This window comes from Schistocerca cancellata, chromosome 2, assembly GCF_023864275.1.
Source record: "Schistocerca cancellata isolate TAMUIC-IGC-003103 chromosome 2, iqSchCanc2.1, whole genome shotgun sequence".
In the NCBI taxonomy this organism is placed as follows: Eukaryota; Metazoa; Arthropoda; class Insecta; order Orthoptera; family Acrididae; genus Schistocerca; species Schistocerca cancellata.
Genome location: NC_064627.1, coordinates 496,505,689 through 496,520,647, shown reverse-complemented (window position 1 = coordinate 496,520,647; position 14,959 = coordinate 496,505,689). Strand labels below are relative to the sequence as shown.

General features: G+C 45.3%; 1 protein-coding gene across 1 annotated transcript in view; it reads left to right on the top strand.

The window, feature by feature from the left end:
• The window catches only part of LOC126162033 (ankyrin repeat domain-containing protein 6), a 688,216-nt gene that overhangs the window by 202,710 nt on the left and 470,547 nt on the right, over nucleotides 1–14,959 (top strand). The gene's annotated exons all lie outside the window — the stretch shown is intronic.

The following is a 14,959-nucleotide window of genomic DNA, read 5'->3' as shown; positions in this document are numbered from 1 at the left end:
TAACGGCATTCACAGGAGTTTCCATCTTCCCACTTGCCTCAGACTTCAATACTGTCTACGATCCTCTTCGACCCCCCCCCCCCCCCCATCTCAAGCGCCCTCCCCCCCCCCCTCCCCACACACACAGCGCACTTGCAAATTTAAAAGCCCTTTTCCACGAGGGCGTGCTAAAAAGTAATGCCTCCAAATTTTTTATGTGAAAACGCTTAAAGCTTTTTTAAATAAAACAAACATCTTACATCTTTATTCTTAACGTCTACACATTTGCGACTGCTGCTATAGGGCTCCGAACTGTAGCGTGTGACGAAGGTGGTGAATAATTTAACCATATCCGTGTGTGAGAGCATGCTTAATCGAGTTTCGAAGAGTTCGAGGGAGAACGCTGGCAGAAAAAATATCAAGATGTCCTGCAACATTTGCAATGTGCCACGAAACCAAAGCACTAAGAGTGAGAGGACGCATGGTTGACAACTACTGTATAACACGTGTGAGCGCGGCGGGAACTGGTTAACTTCCTATGTTAGGAAACGATGCCAAAGCTAACTGATCGACGCGACGTGTTTGGCACCTGATTGACACACAGGCACATAGCGCGCACCCAACACGAGCAGTCGGATTTGACCGGCAAGTCGCCCGGGTAAAACTGTCTGAAGAGATTCGCCCATAAGGGCTGTTGCAGGCACACGGATAGGTCTGGCACTGCCGCTTCAGATATGTCACTTGCTTTCGGATCACATATCGACGTGAACAACTTTTTTTATCGTTATTCAGAAGCTCCCTTGAGTTATGGAGTTGTGTGTGCGTAACTCCTCCGTACACGCCGAGCAATGTAATGCTGTGTAATACGCCGGTGGCGCCACCGCTGTCTCCTTTGTAAGCAACGCCGGCGGCAGCGCTAATGAAGCGATCGTTGATCCCGGCATGCGCTACGGCCGGCCTCCACAGAGGGTATTTAGCTGCGACGCCGACGGGCGTCGTTGCGCTGCCGGCGCGCGGAATGCTGATGAGGCGCTCCAGTCCGCTCCACTCCACTTCCAGTCCCAGCTCCGCGCGTCGCGCTTCATGGCCAATCATAGCGGCCATTACGCAGCCATTTTCTGCGGTAATTTCTTTTCTGCATTCATAAGGAGCGGCCCTCCGCGTCAGGGGAGAATTTTGCGTAACAAAATGTTTTACTCGACGTACACGCCCTAAGACATCGGCGATGTTCGGGGAGGTGTGACTAGGAAAGCCTAACGATACCGTTCTCTGCACTGAATTTTTCTGAACGCTGCCTAGTGGTTTCGAGATGAATCTAAAATTAAATTTTAAGACATATTAAAAAGATATAAAAATTATATTGCGTCTTCCAATATACAGGGCTATTACAAATGATTGAAGCGATTTCATAAATTCACTGTAGCTCCATTCATTGACATATAGTCACGACACACTACAGATACGTAGAAAAACTCATTAAGTTTTGTTCGGCTGAAGCCGCACTTCAGGTTTCTGCCGTCAGAGCGCTCGAGAGCGCAGTGAGACAAAATGGCGACAGGAGCCGAGAAAGCGTATGTCGTGCTTGAAATGCACTCAACATCGGTCAGTCATAACAGTGCAACGACACTTCAGAACGAAGTACAACAAAGATCCACCAACTGCTAACTCCATTCGGCGATGGTATGCGCAGTTTAAAGCTTCTGGATGCCTCTGTAAGGGGAAATCACCGGGTCGGCCTGCAGTGAGCGAAGAAACGGTTGAACGCGTGCGGGCAAGTTTCACGCGTAGCCCGCGGAAAATTGGCTCATGCCAGAACTGGAGACCGACAGCGCCGACTTCATCTTTCAACAGGATGGTGCTCCACCGCACTTCCATCATGATGTTCGGCATTTCTTAAACAGGAGATTGGAAAACCAATGGATCAGTCGTGGTGGAGATCATGATCAGCAATTCATGTCATGGCCTCCACGCTCTCCCGACTTAACCCCATGCGATTTCTTTCTGTGGGGTTATGTGAAAGATTCAGTGTTTAAACCTCCTCTACCAAGAAACGTGCCAGAACTGCGAGCTCGCCTCAACGATGCTTTCGAACTCATTGATGGGGACATGCTGCGCCGAGTGTGGGAGGAACTTATCGGCTTGATGTCTGCCGAATCACTAAAGGGGCACATATCGAACATTTGTGAATGCCTAAAAATTCTTTTTGAGTTTTTGTATGTGTGTGCAAAGCATTGTGAAAATATCTCAAATAATAAAGTTATTGTAGAGCTGTGAAATCGCTTCAATCATTTGTAATAACTCTGTACTTTGAGGTGACAGATATTATGTGATTCCTCCTTATATCGTGTCAGACCTCCGATTGCCCGGCGTAATTCAGCAAGTCGACATGGCATGGACTTAACAAGTTGGAAGTCCCCTCCAGAAATAACGAGCCATGCTGCCTCTATAGCTGTCCGTACTTGCTAAAGTGTTGCCGGTGCAGGAAATGACCTCTCGATAATGTCCCATAAATGTTCGATGGGATTCATGTCGGACGATCTGGATAGCCAAATCATTCGATCGAATCGTCGAGAATGTCCTTCAAACCAAATGCGAACAACTGTCGACCATTGAAAGGGGGCATTGTCATCCATCGTTGTTTGGGAACATGAAGCCCACGAGTGGCTACAAATTGTAGCAGGGCATAACCATTTCCAGCCAATGATCAGTTCAATTGGACCAGAGGAGCCAGTCCATTCCATGTCAACACAGCCCACTCCATTATTGACCCACCAGAAGCTTGCACAGTGCCTTTTGGAAAACATGGATCCATGGCTTCGTGGGGTCTGTGCATGCTCGAACCCTACCATCAGCTCTTACCAAATGAAATCGGGGCTCATCTGACCAGGCCACTGTTTTCCAGCCGTCTAGGGTCCAACCGATATGGTCACAAGCCCGGGAGGGGCGCTGCTGACGATGTCGTGCTGTTAGTAACGGCACTCGCGTCGGTCCTGTGCTGCCACTGGATACGTTCGTCGTACGTGCCACATTGATTTCTGTGGTGAGCGGCTTGGTTGCTTGTCTGTTAGCACTGACAACTCCACACAAACGCAGCTGCTCTCGGTCGTCAAGTGAAGGCTGTCGGTCACCGCGTTGTCCGTGGTGAGAGGTAATGTCTGAAATTTGCCATTCTCGGCACACTATTGAGACTATGTATCTCGGAATCCGAACTGAAATGTCCCATGCGTCTAGCTCAAACTATCATTACGCGTTTAAAGTCTGTTAATTCCTGACGTGGAGCCATAATCACGTTGAAAACTTTTTCACATGAATCACCTAAGTACAAATGACAGCTCCTCCAATGTACTGCCCTTTTATATCTTGTGTACGCTATAGTACCGCCATCTATATATGTGCATTTCGCTATCCCGTGAGTTTTGTCACCTCAGTGTACACTGATGAGCTAAAACATTATGATCATTGCCCTTAATGAAACTTAATTCTCCTGGAAACGTTGCGGGCGTACGGGCCGAAAAGGCAAGTACATTAGAGACGAATGAGGAAACATTCTAGCGACGATACGGAAAATCCAGTGACTTACTCGACTTTCAAAAAGTGTAGATTGTTATGGCATCTTCCGCTAGGATAACTGTCTGTATCACAAGGCCAGAATCGTGATTCATTGCTTTGAGTAGCATGATAGTGAACTCACGTTGATCTCTTCGGTTATCAAATTCGCCTGTCCTGAACCCGATGACACACCTAGCATTCTATGCAGCTCCCACCTACCAACGATCCGTATTTTCCTGGAACTGTGTGACCTTTGCGTAGACATCGCAGGTTAATTTGTGCAGCACTGTCACTAACCCCGCCCCCCTCTTCCTTCCAGTCGCGAAAGGCACGGGAATAAAGATCGTTGGTAATCCTGACCGTGAGATCGAAGATTTTTAGATTTTACCGTGAGGTGTACCTAGGAGAAAGCAATATATTTGTTGACTCCTGTAGCAATGCACGCTTTCGGAATTTTGACGGTAAACCACACTGTGATACACAACACCTCTCCTGCGCCGGCAGCTAGTTTTATAAGCATAGTTACTAAAGGTTTCCGAGACGAAATGAGCTGCTCTTCTTAGGATCTCACTTTCGTCTCTCAGTCGCATCTGGTACGCGAGTTAGACTGACGGGCAATATTGCAGTAGCGCTCAAATGAAGATTTTGTAATCTACCTGCTTCGTGAGCTGAATGCAGATCCTGGAGCTTTTCCCAATGAACCTCAGTGTGACTTTCCTATGATAAATTTTATGTGATGGTTCCACTTTCAGTCACTCCGCACACATACACCCGGGTATTTAGTGAATGTGACTGCTTCCAATGAGTGTTCCACAGTCGCATAATCATGCAATGTCTCCCGTCCTATACATGCGCGATGCATTAAACTAAGCGTCGATACTCTGCAGATCTTCGTCTACTTCGCTGCAACTTTCTTGTGTTCCAACTTTTAAATGTACGACATTTACTTGTAAAGCTGTTTTATCAAAACAACAGCAATAGTGCTGCTGCTATTCGCGAGAATCGACGTATCATGGAACGATATCATGGAGCTTTCGACGTTAACGATTACATAATTTTTATTTATGTTGAAGATTTATTGTCCTATAATACTGCCATATGGTATGCCTGAATTTACTTTCACCTCTGAATATTTCTGTCCGTTAAGAATGACATGCTGTATTCTGTTTGCTAGGGACCCTTCAATCGAATCACAAAGTTTATCTGATATTCTGTACGTTCTTACATTCTTCATTAGGCGACAGTGTGGATTGTATCGAATGCCTTCGAGAATTCAAAGGACATGGCATAAAAGTATTACGAAACAAAGCGAAGTGCAGCCGCGATCTGAGTGACAGCTCAGACCGTACTTCCGAGAAAGCACAGACGGAGACGTAAACAGCTTGCCCTTCGGCACTGTCACATTCAGAACGCTGTTAAGCGCTGCTTCAATAAATGATCACTCCAGTAATTATCAAATTGTTACAAGAAAATAAACAGGACCATCTCTACATCTACACAGGTACTCCGCAAGCTGCCGTACAGCGTATGGTGAAGGGTGCCCTGTGCCGCTACTAGTCCTTCCTTTCCTGTTCCACTCGCAAATAGAGCGAGGGAAAAATCACTGTCTATATGACTCCACATTAGTCTTAATTTATCGTATCTTCGTGGTCCTTACGCGCAATGTCTGTTGGAGGCAGTAGAGTCATTAGGCAGTCAGCCGGTTCTCTAAATTTTCTCAATAGTATCCCTCAAAAAGAACATCGCCTTCCCTCCAGGAATTCCCATTTCAGTTGTCAAAGTATCTCCGTAACACCTGCGTGTTGTTCGAATCTACCGGTAACAAATCTACGAGGGTAATCCCAAAAGTAAGGTCTCCTATTTTTTTATACGTACATAGACCTGTTTAAGTCCACAATGGTTTAAATCAGTTTACAGCTTGGACATTTATCTATTTTTCGACATAATCACCATTTCTGTCGATGCATTTTTGTAGACGCTGTGGCAGTTTTTGTGTGCGCATGTCATACCAGCTCGCCGCAATGCTGTTTCTGGACTCAATTGTTACGGGTGACGAAACCTGAGCATACCACTTTACACCTGAGACCAAGCAACAATCACGCTAGTGGCGGCATCCTTCTTCGCCAAAGCCGCGGAAATTCAAACAAAGACAGTCTGCCGGTAAGGTCATGACAGCCGCGCGGGATTAGCCGAGCGGTCTGTGGCGCTGCAGTCGTGGACTGTGCGGCTGGTCCCGGCGGAGGTTCGAGTCCTCCCTCGGGCATGGGTGTGTGTGTTTGTCCTTAGGATAATTTAGGTTAAGTAGTGTGTAAGCTTAGGGACTGATGACCTTAGCAGTTAAGTCCCATAGGATTTCACACACACACAAAGTCATGACAACCGTGTTTTGGGATCGGAAAAGGGTGTTGTTGGTCGACTTTATGCCCACTGGAACCACAATTAACGCTGACAGGTTCAAATGGTTCAAATGGCTCTGAGCACTATGGGACTCAACTGCTGTGGTCATAAGTCCCCTAGAACTTAGAACTACTTAAACCTAACTAACCTAAGGACATCACACACATCCATGCCCGAGGCAGGATTCGAACTTGCGACCGTAGCGGTCGTGCGGTTCCAGACTGTAGCGCCTTTAACCGCTCGGCCACTCCGGCCGGCAACGCTGACAGGTACTGTGAGACTCTGAAAAAACTCAAACGGGCAATTCAGAACAGGAGAAGAGGAATTTTGAGCAAGGGCGTACACATTTTCCATGACAACACTCGTCCACACATCGCTCGGCAAACCGTTGCTCTCCTGCAACAGTTTCAGTTGAACATAATCACCCACCCACCCTATAGTCCTGACTTGGCGCCCAGTGACTGTCACCTGCTCCCTAGGTTAAAACAACATTTGTCCGGAAAGCGATTCAACTCCGACGACGAGGTGAAAGAAGACGTTCATAACTTTCTGAACAGCATGACGGCGAACTGGTATGACATGGGCATACAAAAACTGCCACAGCGTCTACAAAAATGCATCGACAGCAATGGTGATGATGTCGAAAAACAGATAAATGTAGAAGCTGTAAACTGATGACAACCATTGTAGAAATAAACAGGTCTATGTACTTACAAAAAAATTGGAGACCTTACTTTTGGGATTACCCTCGTAGCCGCCCGCCTCTGAATTGCTTCGATGTCCTCCTTCAGTCAGTCCTGGTATGGGTCCTAAACACTCGATCAGTATTCAAGAATATGTCGCACCAGCGCCCTATATGTAGTGTCTTTCAAAGATGAACTACACATTTCTAAAATTCTCCCAATAAACCGAAGTCGACCATTCGCATTCCATGCCGCATTCCTCACATGCTCGTTCCATTTCATTCCCATTTACGCCCAGATATTTAAACGATGTGACTGTGTCAAGCAGTACATTACCAATGCAATATCCGAACATCACAAGTTTGTTTTTTCTACTCATCCGCATTAATTTACATTTCTCCACATTTAGAGCCAGCTGCCATTTTGTGTAAGTCATCTTGTATTCTTCTGCAGTCACTCAACTTTGACACCTTACAGTACACCACCGCGTAATCAACAAACAACGGCAGATTGTTGCCCATCCCGTCCGCCAAATCATATATGTTTACAGATAACAAAACAGATGTCGCATAATACTTCCATAGTGCGCTCCCGACGATAACCTTGTCCCTGATGAACACTCGCCGTCGAGGATAACATACTGGGCTCTATTACTTACGAAGTCTTCAAGCCTCCCACATATCTGTGAACTTGGTCCATATGCTCGTACCTTCCTTAACAATCTGCAATGGGACACCGTGTCAATAGCTTTTCGGAAATCTATAAATGTGGAATCTGCCTGTCACCCTTCATTCATAGTTCACAGTTTATCATGTGAAAAAGGGCAAGCTGAGTTTCGTACGAGCGATGCTTTCTAAAACCGTGCTGATTTGTGGACATAAGCTTCTCAATCACAAGAAAATTTGTTATATTCGAACAGGGAATATGTTCAAGGATTCTGCAGAAAACAGAAGTTAGGGATATTGGTCTGTAATTTTGCAGGTTCGTTCTTTTACTCTTCTGATATACAAGAGTCACTTACGTTTTTTTTCAGTAACTTGGGTCTTTGTGCTAGGTGAGAGATTCGCGATAAATGCAAGCAAGGAAAGGGGCCAATTCCGTAGAGTACTCTTCGTAAAACCGAAATGGGATTTCATCCCGACCTGGGGACTTATTTGGTCTCAAATCTTCCAGTTTTTTCTCTGCGACAGGGATGATTATTACTATGTAGTCCACACGGAAGTCTGTCCGATGGTCAAATGACGGTATGTTTGTACGATTCTCCTGTGTGAACGGTTTCTAGAACGATAAATTTCAACTTGTGCTTTCGTTTCCCTATCTTCAACTGCCATACCAGACTGATCAACAAGGGAGCGAATGGAAACCTTGGACCCGCTTGGTCATTTTACATAGGATCAGTATTTTGTCTGGTTCCCTGCCATATCTTCCGCTAAAGCATGGCGGTGATAGCTGTTGTATGCTTTGCTCTAAGACTTTTCACAAGCACATGAATCTATACTAATCTATGCTTGTGCGTTCTGTTTGGAACTGAGATTCCAACAGCCTCTGCTTACTCAGCATCTTCCCAATTTCGCTATTCCATTATGGTGGGTCTTTTCCATTCTTTATCCACTTACTAGGCAAATAACTCTTGAAACTAAGATTTACATCTGCTTGAACTTTGCCCGTAATCCCTCTGCGTCGATCTTACTGGAACTAAGTGACATCAGTTCACTCTCTAAATGAGATGCTAACAACTGCTTGTCTGCTCTACCTAGCAGAAACACTCTCCTAGCCTTCTGGAATGATTTATTAACTGTCGTAACCATAGTTGCTGTAATGACATCATGACCGCTAATCCCCGTTTTTATACTGACATTGTCGATAAGATCCGGCCTATTTGTAACTACAAGGTCTAAGATATTTCCATTGCGTGTGAGCCGCCGAGATGTTTTCACGAGATCTACATGGTAGTACTTCTGTTGATTTCCACGACAGTGTCACAATCTTCTTCAGCTGTGACCATGGCGCTGCCTCAACATATTTAGTCGAGAATGGTAAAGATGGCTGTTTGTGTTACGGTATTTTAATCTGTATAGTCCATTGAAGAAGATGTGGGCGAGTAGCGCTCGTGAGCGATTAACATATCAAGATCACAACTACTCTTTGATATCAGAAACGGTACTTCAGACAGTGATACGCTAGACAGTTTGTTGATTTTAGTCAGTCCTGATTTTCGGAAACGGGCACAGATATTACAAGCAACAACATGAGTCATTGTTATCATAAGTCTTCTTCTCTTGCTTTTCTTATTTAATAGCTTACTTGTACTTTTTACTTTTTATTCCACTTCTAAGAAACCAGACAGTTGACAGCACTGACCAGTTGCCTTAAGCTACAGGATGAAATGTACAACACTTCCAGCAGCCCTTTAAGTAGTCTAGCTAGTAAATGAATCACGACTATATTGGCGCACAGTTCGGGCACTGCCTTTATAGGTGAGATTAAATGAAATCTATTGCAATGTGTCTTTTTCTGAGAATACGAAAAGTGAGACGCGAATGCAACTGATTTCTCTGTACAGCAAATATCGGTGTCATTACAACCAAATATGTCGCTTGCTTCCCCGGTCAAACCATGTACTGGTACAATTGTCGACCTTCCACCGCAATTCCAATTCGATCTGCATCACTGTACTGTTCTGCTCAGGAACATGGTTGCCCCTAGTAGGAGAGAATCCGAGCCCCAATGTTGTGCATGGTCCTAACGTTGGAAGTTTCACAACATGGCACTTGTGTGGGAAGGGGGAGATTCATTGTGGGTGTGGCATGCTGCTCGAGAAATTCGGCACCTGGGATAGGGGCCAAAAACGCCAAAAATTTCTGGAAGATAGAATGCAGAAAGCGTGACTCAGCAAGCAAAGAAAAGGAAATGCGTTGCCTCTTACAAATCTAACGCATCTTTGAGACGTAAGGTAATATCAGCCTACGATGACTCCAGAGGAAAAGACTTATCGTTCAAATGGCGCTGAGCACTATGGGACTTAACAGCTGTGGTCATCAGTCCCCTAGAACTTAGAACTACTTAAAGCTAACTAACCTAAGGACATCACACACATCCATGCCCGAGGCAGGATTCGAACCTGCGACCGTAGCAGTCGCACGGTTCCGGACTGCGCGCCTAGAACCGCGAGACCACCGCGGCCGGCGGAAAAGACTTACCTGGGGGTTCATTTAGAAGCCGTAGATCAAGGGATCGGGAACGGATACCGGTTGTGCGCTCCACACGTGGGTTTTATTTTACGCAGCTGATCACCTATGCAAAGACTTCTTGCCCATTTCGTCACGGAGCAACGGAAAGACACAAACAGCTATAACCGGTTATCTTCCCCGATGCTTTTCGAAGAATTTTACCGAAGTTGAAAGTAAGAGCTTACAATTATTTATGTCTTTCATTTGATATTCGTAACAGTCACAGCCAGGGCTAACTTAAAATATTTAGAATTAAAGTCATCAGAAAGCTCTTAGTGTCTTGATGAGATATTGAGCGGCAAGTCTTAATGTTTCTCTCTTTCCTGGAGACGTAAGTTTTTACAAGTTTACTTGGATTATGTACTGACGCAGCGTGATCGCTAAGATACGGCGGTGTATTGAAACTCCTCTCGGAGGCAGCCAGTTTGAATCATGATGGTGGAAGAAATAAATTTTAATCGCCTGTGTTTGTCTGGAGAGAGGCGGGTGTGTGTGTGTGTGTGTGTGTGTGTGTGTGTGTGTGTGTTGAGGTTCAGTTCCTGATCACCAGACTTTCCTGCAATGTCCTGAATTACATTCCAAATGTCCTCTCTTGGAGTGAGACACTGCAGATCTGTCTGTCAGGTGGGTACATCCCCGTGGCGTCATTCGAGAGGAGGAACCTATGTGTCGGCACCCGTCCCGCCCATATCATCACAAACATAACACCACGCTGCGCAAATACTCATCACAGTCATCCGCAAGACACGCATTACTCATAGCATATCGGAGGAAGGAAACAGCAGACAACCTCTTCTGGAAACTTCCCCAGGGCGGCAATGAAGGATATCTGCATCTGTTGTGGATAAAATCGGAAGTTCACTGAGCTTTTTTGCGGATGATGCTCTAGTAAGTATATCGAGAGGTTGTAACAATGTAAAATTGTGCTGAAATGCAGGAGGATCTGCAACGAATTGACACATGGTGCAGGGAATGGCAATTGAATCTCAATGTAGACAAGGGTAATGTGCTGCGAATACATAGAAAGAAAGATCCTTTATCATTTAGCTACAATATAGCAGGTCAGCAACTGGAAGCAGTTAATTCCATAAATTACCTGGGAGTAGGAATTAGGAGTGATTTAAAATGGAATGACCATGTAAAATTAATCGTCGGTAAAGCAGATGCCAGACTGAGATTCATTGGAAGAATCCTAAGGAAATGCAATCCGAAAACAAAGGAAGTCGGTTACAGTACGCTTGTTCGCCCATTGCTTGAATATTGCTCACCGGTGTGGGATCCGTACCAGATAGGGTTGATAGAAGAGATAGAGAAGACCCAACGGAGAGCAACGCGCTTCGTTACAGGATCATTTAGTAATCGCGAAAGCGTTTCGGAGATGATAGATAAACTCCAGTGGAAGACTCTGCAAGAGAGACGCTCAGTAGCTCGGTACGGGCTTTTGTCAAAGTTTCGAGAACATACCTTCACTGAGAAGTCAAGCAGTATATTGCTCCCTCCTACGTATATCTCGCGAAGAGACTATGAGGATAAAATCAGAGAGATTAGAGACCACACAGAGGCATACCGATAATCTTTCTTTCCAGGAACAATACGAGACTGGAATAGAAGGCAGAACCGATAGAGGTACTCAAAGTACCCTCCGCCACACACCGTCAGGTGGCTTACGGAGTATGAATGTAGACGTAGATGTTCCCAACAGTCATTTACTGAGTGACCGGAGTGGCTTTGTTCGTAGTTTTATCACTTATTTTCAGTTGTCTAGTGTTCGTGTTACGTTAAGATGACCTAGGAAGGTAGATAGTGCCTATCCCCAGTTCATCAAAATGAAAATTCGTGCTATGCGTTTTAGGTTCTCAGATAGACTGTTCGCTGTGGGAATTTGAGGTGAACATGTGAATTTACATAGAAACGGGTGTGGAAGATGACACAGTACCCCCAAGACCAGTCTATAATGCTTCGAACTAACTCTATTTAGTGCGTCCCTTCCTTTCATCGATGTCATATTCATTTCCATGTTTCTTAAGGTAAGAGCTTGCTCAGTGGAGTTGGAGCGTGAAGATATTACAGTAAGCCCAGAATTTTTCTCGATTATAGCGTTCTCCTCCTCATTGTAAGGCCGTCATTGGGCACGGCGATGCGGGAGTGCTGTCGCTTTCTCCGGCGCCGGGCAGCTGCTGTGCCGTGGACCTCGCTTGCCAATGAGCGCTCGCCCTCGCAGCCACTTGAGGAGCGAAAGTTGTAACCCACATATTGCGCCCAGCAGGCGCTCACCTCGCTAAACACCCAGCGAGCTGCCCAAGAGACACGACAAAGTCCATACCAAATGTTCCGAAGTTGGGTCACAAAATTAAAAAAAGAAATAGCTTTACTCTCCTACAATGTAATTTTCATTGACCACAGAGAGCTATTGGTAATATTAATGTCTTGCAAGTCTTGTAACCCTGAAGCAGTAATGTGTTTATACTGCTGCTGCTGCTACTGTTATTGCCGTTGTTGTTGTTACGCAAGATAACGGAGGTGCAGAAACTCAGTGATGGAGCGTAGTCGACTCCTCTCAGATAGTACCGGGTGAGCCGCCGAACGTCTTCCCGCCTTAGACGATCACATGATCACACTACAGCGTAGCGACCGGGAATTTAATTCGACCGAGCAGAGCACCACTGCTGAAGAGGACGTTAGCGGTTTCGACCACTGTGCTCACTAATTTAGATATCTGTCGAAGCGTGGTGGAAAGAACTGTAATCTACGATCTTGAGGGTTGTCTATCCTACTCTGGGTGTAACTGATAGTATTAGATTTTACTCTCTATAATGGCAAACTAAGAGAGCAGTTTTTCTTGTTTGTTTATAACTTGCTCCATTACACACTATTTGTAATACTCCATGTATGTATTTTGTGTGTGTGCGTAGTGTAATGTTTGTGTTGTATGATGATGATGATGATGATGATGATGATGATGATGAGGGAGAGGGTGAGACCCGGTGCTGGCACATAGCCTACTCCTCTCCAATAGCACCAAGGGGGCCGCCAAGCTTAACATCCCCACTTGGCGGACGATTCACCATCAACTGTGTCACATGCCCTCACTTCACAAGGCATTGTGGAGAGGTTTGGTATTCAAAGCAAGACACTGGCGCAAAGTCTGTTGATCACACCACCACCTCTTCTCCCTTTACCGGCCAATACCAACAGAGCAGTGTATTTCAGATTTCGCCCCAAAACAGGTTTGAATCCATCACAAAAGCATTGTCTGCTCGCTGCTTTTGAACATCGCGTGCATTACTTTCGTTTCTTTGGGCAGTTTATAACACAACTTCTTGTGTATGAATTGTGCTACTGTGACAAGTCTCTTCATACTCTTTACATGCGACTAGCTGTAACAAATAAATGTATTTAGATTTAATGCGTTCGACACCATGTAGTGCTTGATATTCCTCTACGTGTGCATGAGTATGCAAATGCATTCATTGTAACACACCTTGCCGTTTCGACAGGCTTATGCTCAGTTTGCTAAGTAGAATACTGCGTTATAGAGAAGGTGAGAAATAAAGTAAATGATGTTAGTAATTCGATGTTTACATGTCGAGAAGCTGCCACTGTTGTGGAATCATGTTCAGCCTCAAGGAAACAGCTAGCGCTTCATTATTTTTTTGCGGAAAGGTTATGGATTAAGCAGCTAGGCGGAAAGGTTAATTGAAGCATGTTCACACGTTGGAAACGATGTGACAACGCGGAACTACTGTCGTTTCGCCACAACTGTGGGTTCTTTGATTGTTCTGGGAGAAGGGACGTCAAACGAGAACACATGAAATATTAGTTCTCCTTATTATATAAGTGAACAAAAAAATTACTTAACTTTGACAGAGTTCTTTGCCACAGGAGTGCTGGGTAATTTTCAGCTGTCATGAACTGGCAAAGAATCACTTGATGTTCTAATTAACATACCGTTCTCTTGACGTACAATGCTTAACATTAACAACACTAACAGTTGATCTGAAATTTAACTACTCGTTGCTCCTAGACCATGACGTTGACTGCTATGACTGAGTCCTCGAACTGGGGCAGAGCTCTTCCTAGGTCGGCTCGATGGTGGCCTCAGTTGGAGGGCGCTGCAGTGCTGAGAAAAAGGCGCAGTCTTCCGGAACGCCTCCCATACGTCGTTGCAGATCGCAGCCAGAGACCTCGCTGACGTCTCTGACACTGAGTCGCATTGCAGACTTTCATGTGGCGCCCGCGATCTCTGAAGATACCATTGGAGACATCCAGAGTACATATTTCCTCTCAGACTTTATTGTGTGGAGGAAACTGTGTAGTCGCGTTCACCATAAGCAAATGACCAAACGATCATAGACAGTCAATCATTTCTACCTGTAATAATGTGGCCAGCAATACAATGTGGTTGGTACTGCGAGAACAATGGTTGTGTCCTGACCCACGACTTGAAGACAGGAAGGAAGGAAAGAATATTTAGGTTAAGAGTTCTGTCGACGACAGGATCGTTAGCGATGGAGCAGAAGGCAGATTTGTTGAAGGACAGAGAAAGAAATCATCCGTGTCCATTTCAAGGGTAGCATCTCTTAAACGGTTTGTGGAAACCACGGAAAACATACAACAGGATCGCAGAAGGGGTATTTGAATCGACATTCTAACGAATAACAGTCCAGTGTTTTACCATTGCGCCACTTCGCTCTGTCCGAAGACTCGAGTCCTGCTGACACGCGCCAGCCGTGCTTAGTCGATGGTTGGGGCAACAAAGTCGGCTGCACCTGTCTCTCGCTTCCTTGGGCTTTCACACACTCGAACTTAGTGCTCGCCTTTCGAAGGGAAATCCTCTGAAAGATGGGAAGGAGCCTTCTTAACCAGTGCCTTCGAAGGGTTTATTCTATCATGGGAGAAAAAATGTTGTTAATAAGACACTGCACACACCAGAGATGAATTCCTCATCATGACTAGCTGTACGTGATGTCGTCTAAATGACTCCAGGAGTGTTAGAATTGTTACAGGATAACTTTTTCAACGTGACATCAATCTTAAGACTGTGGCTGGGAGAGGGCGTCGGGGCTACTTTTGAAGTATTCTCTGAATGTAAGAAGTAAGTACAAAATTTATTATCATTGG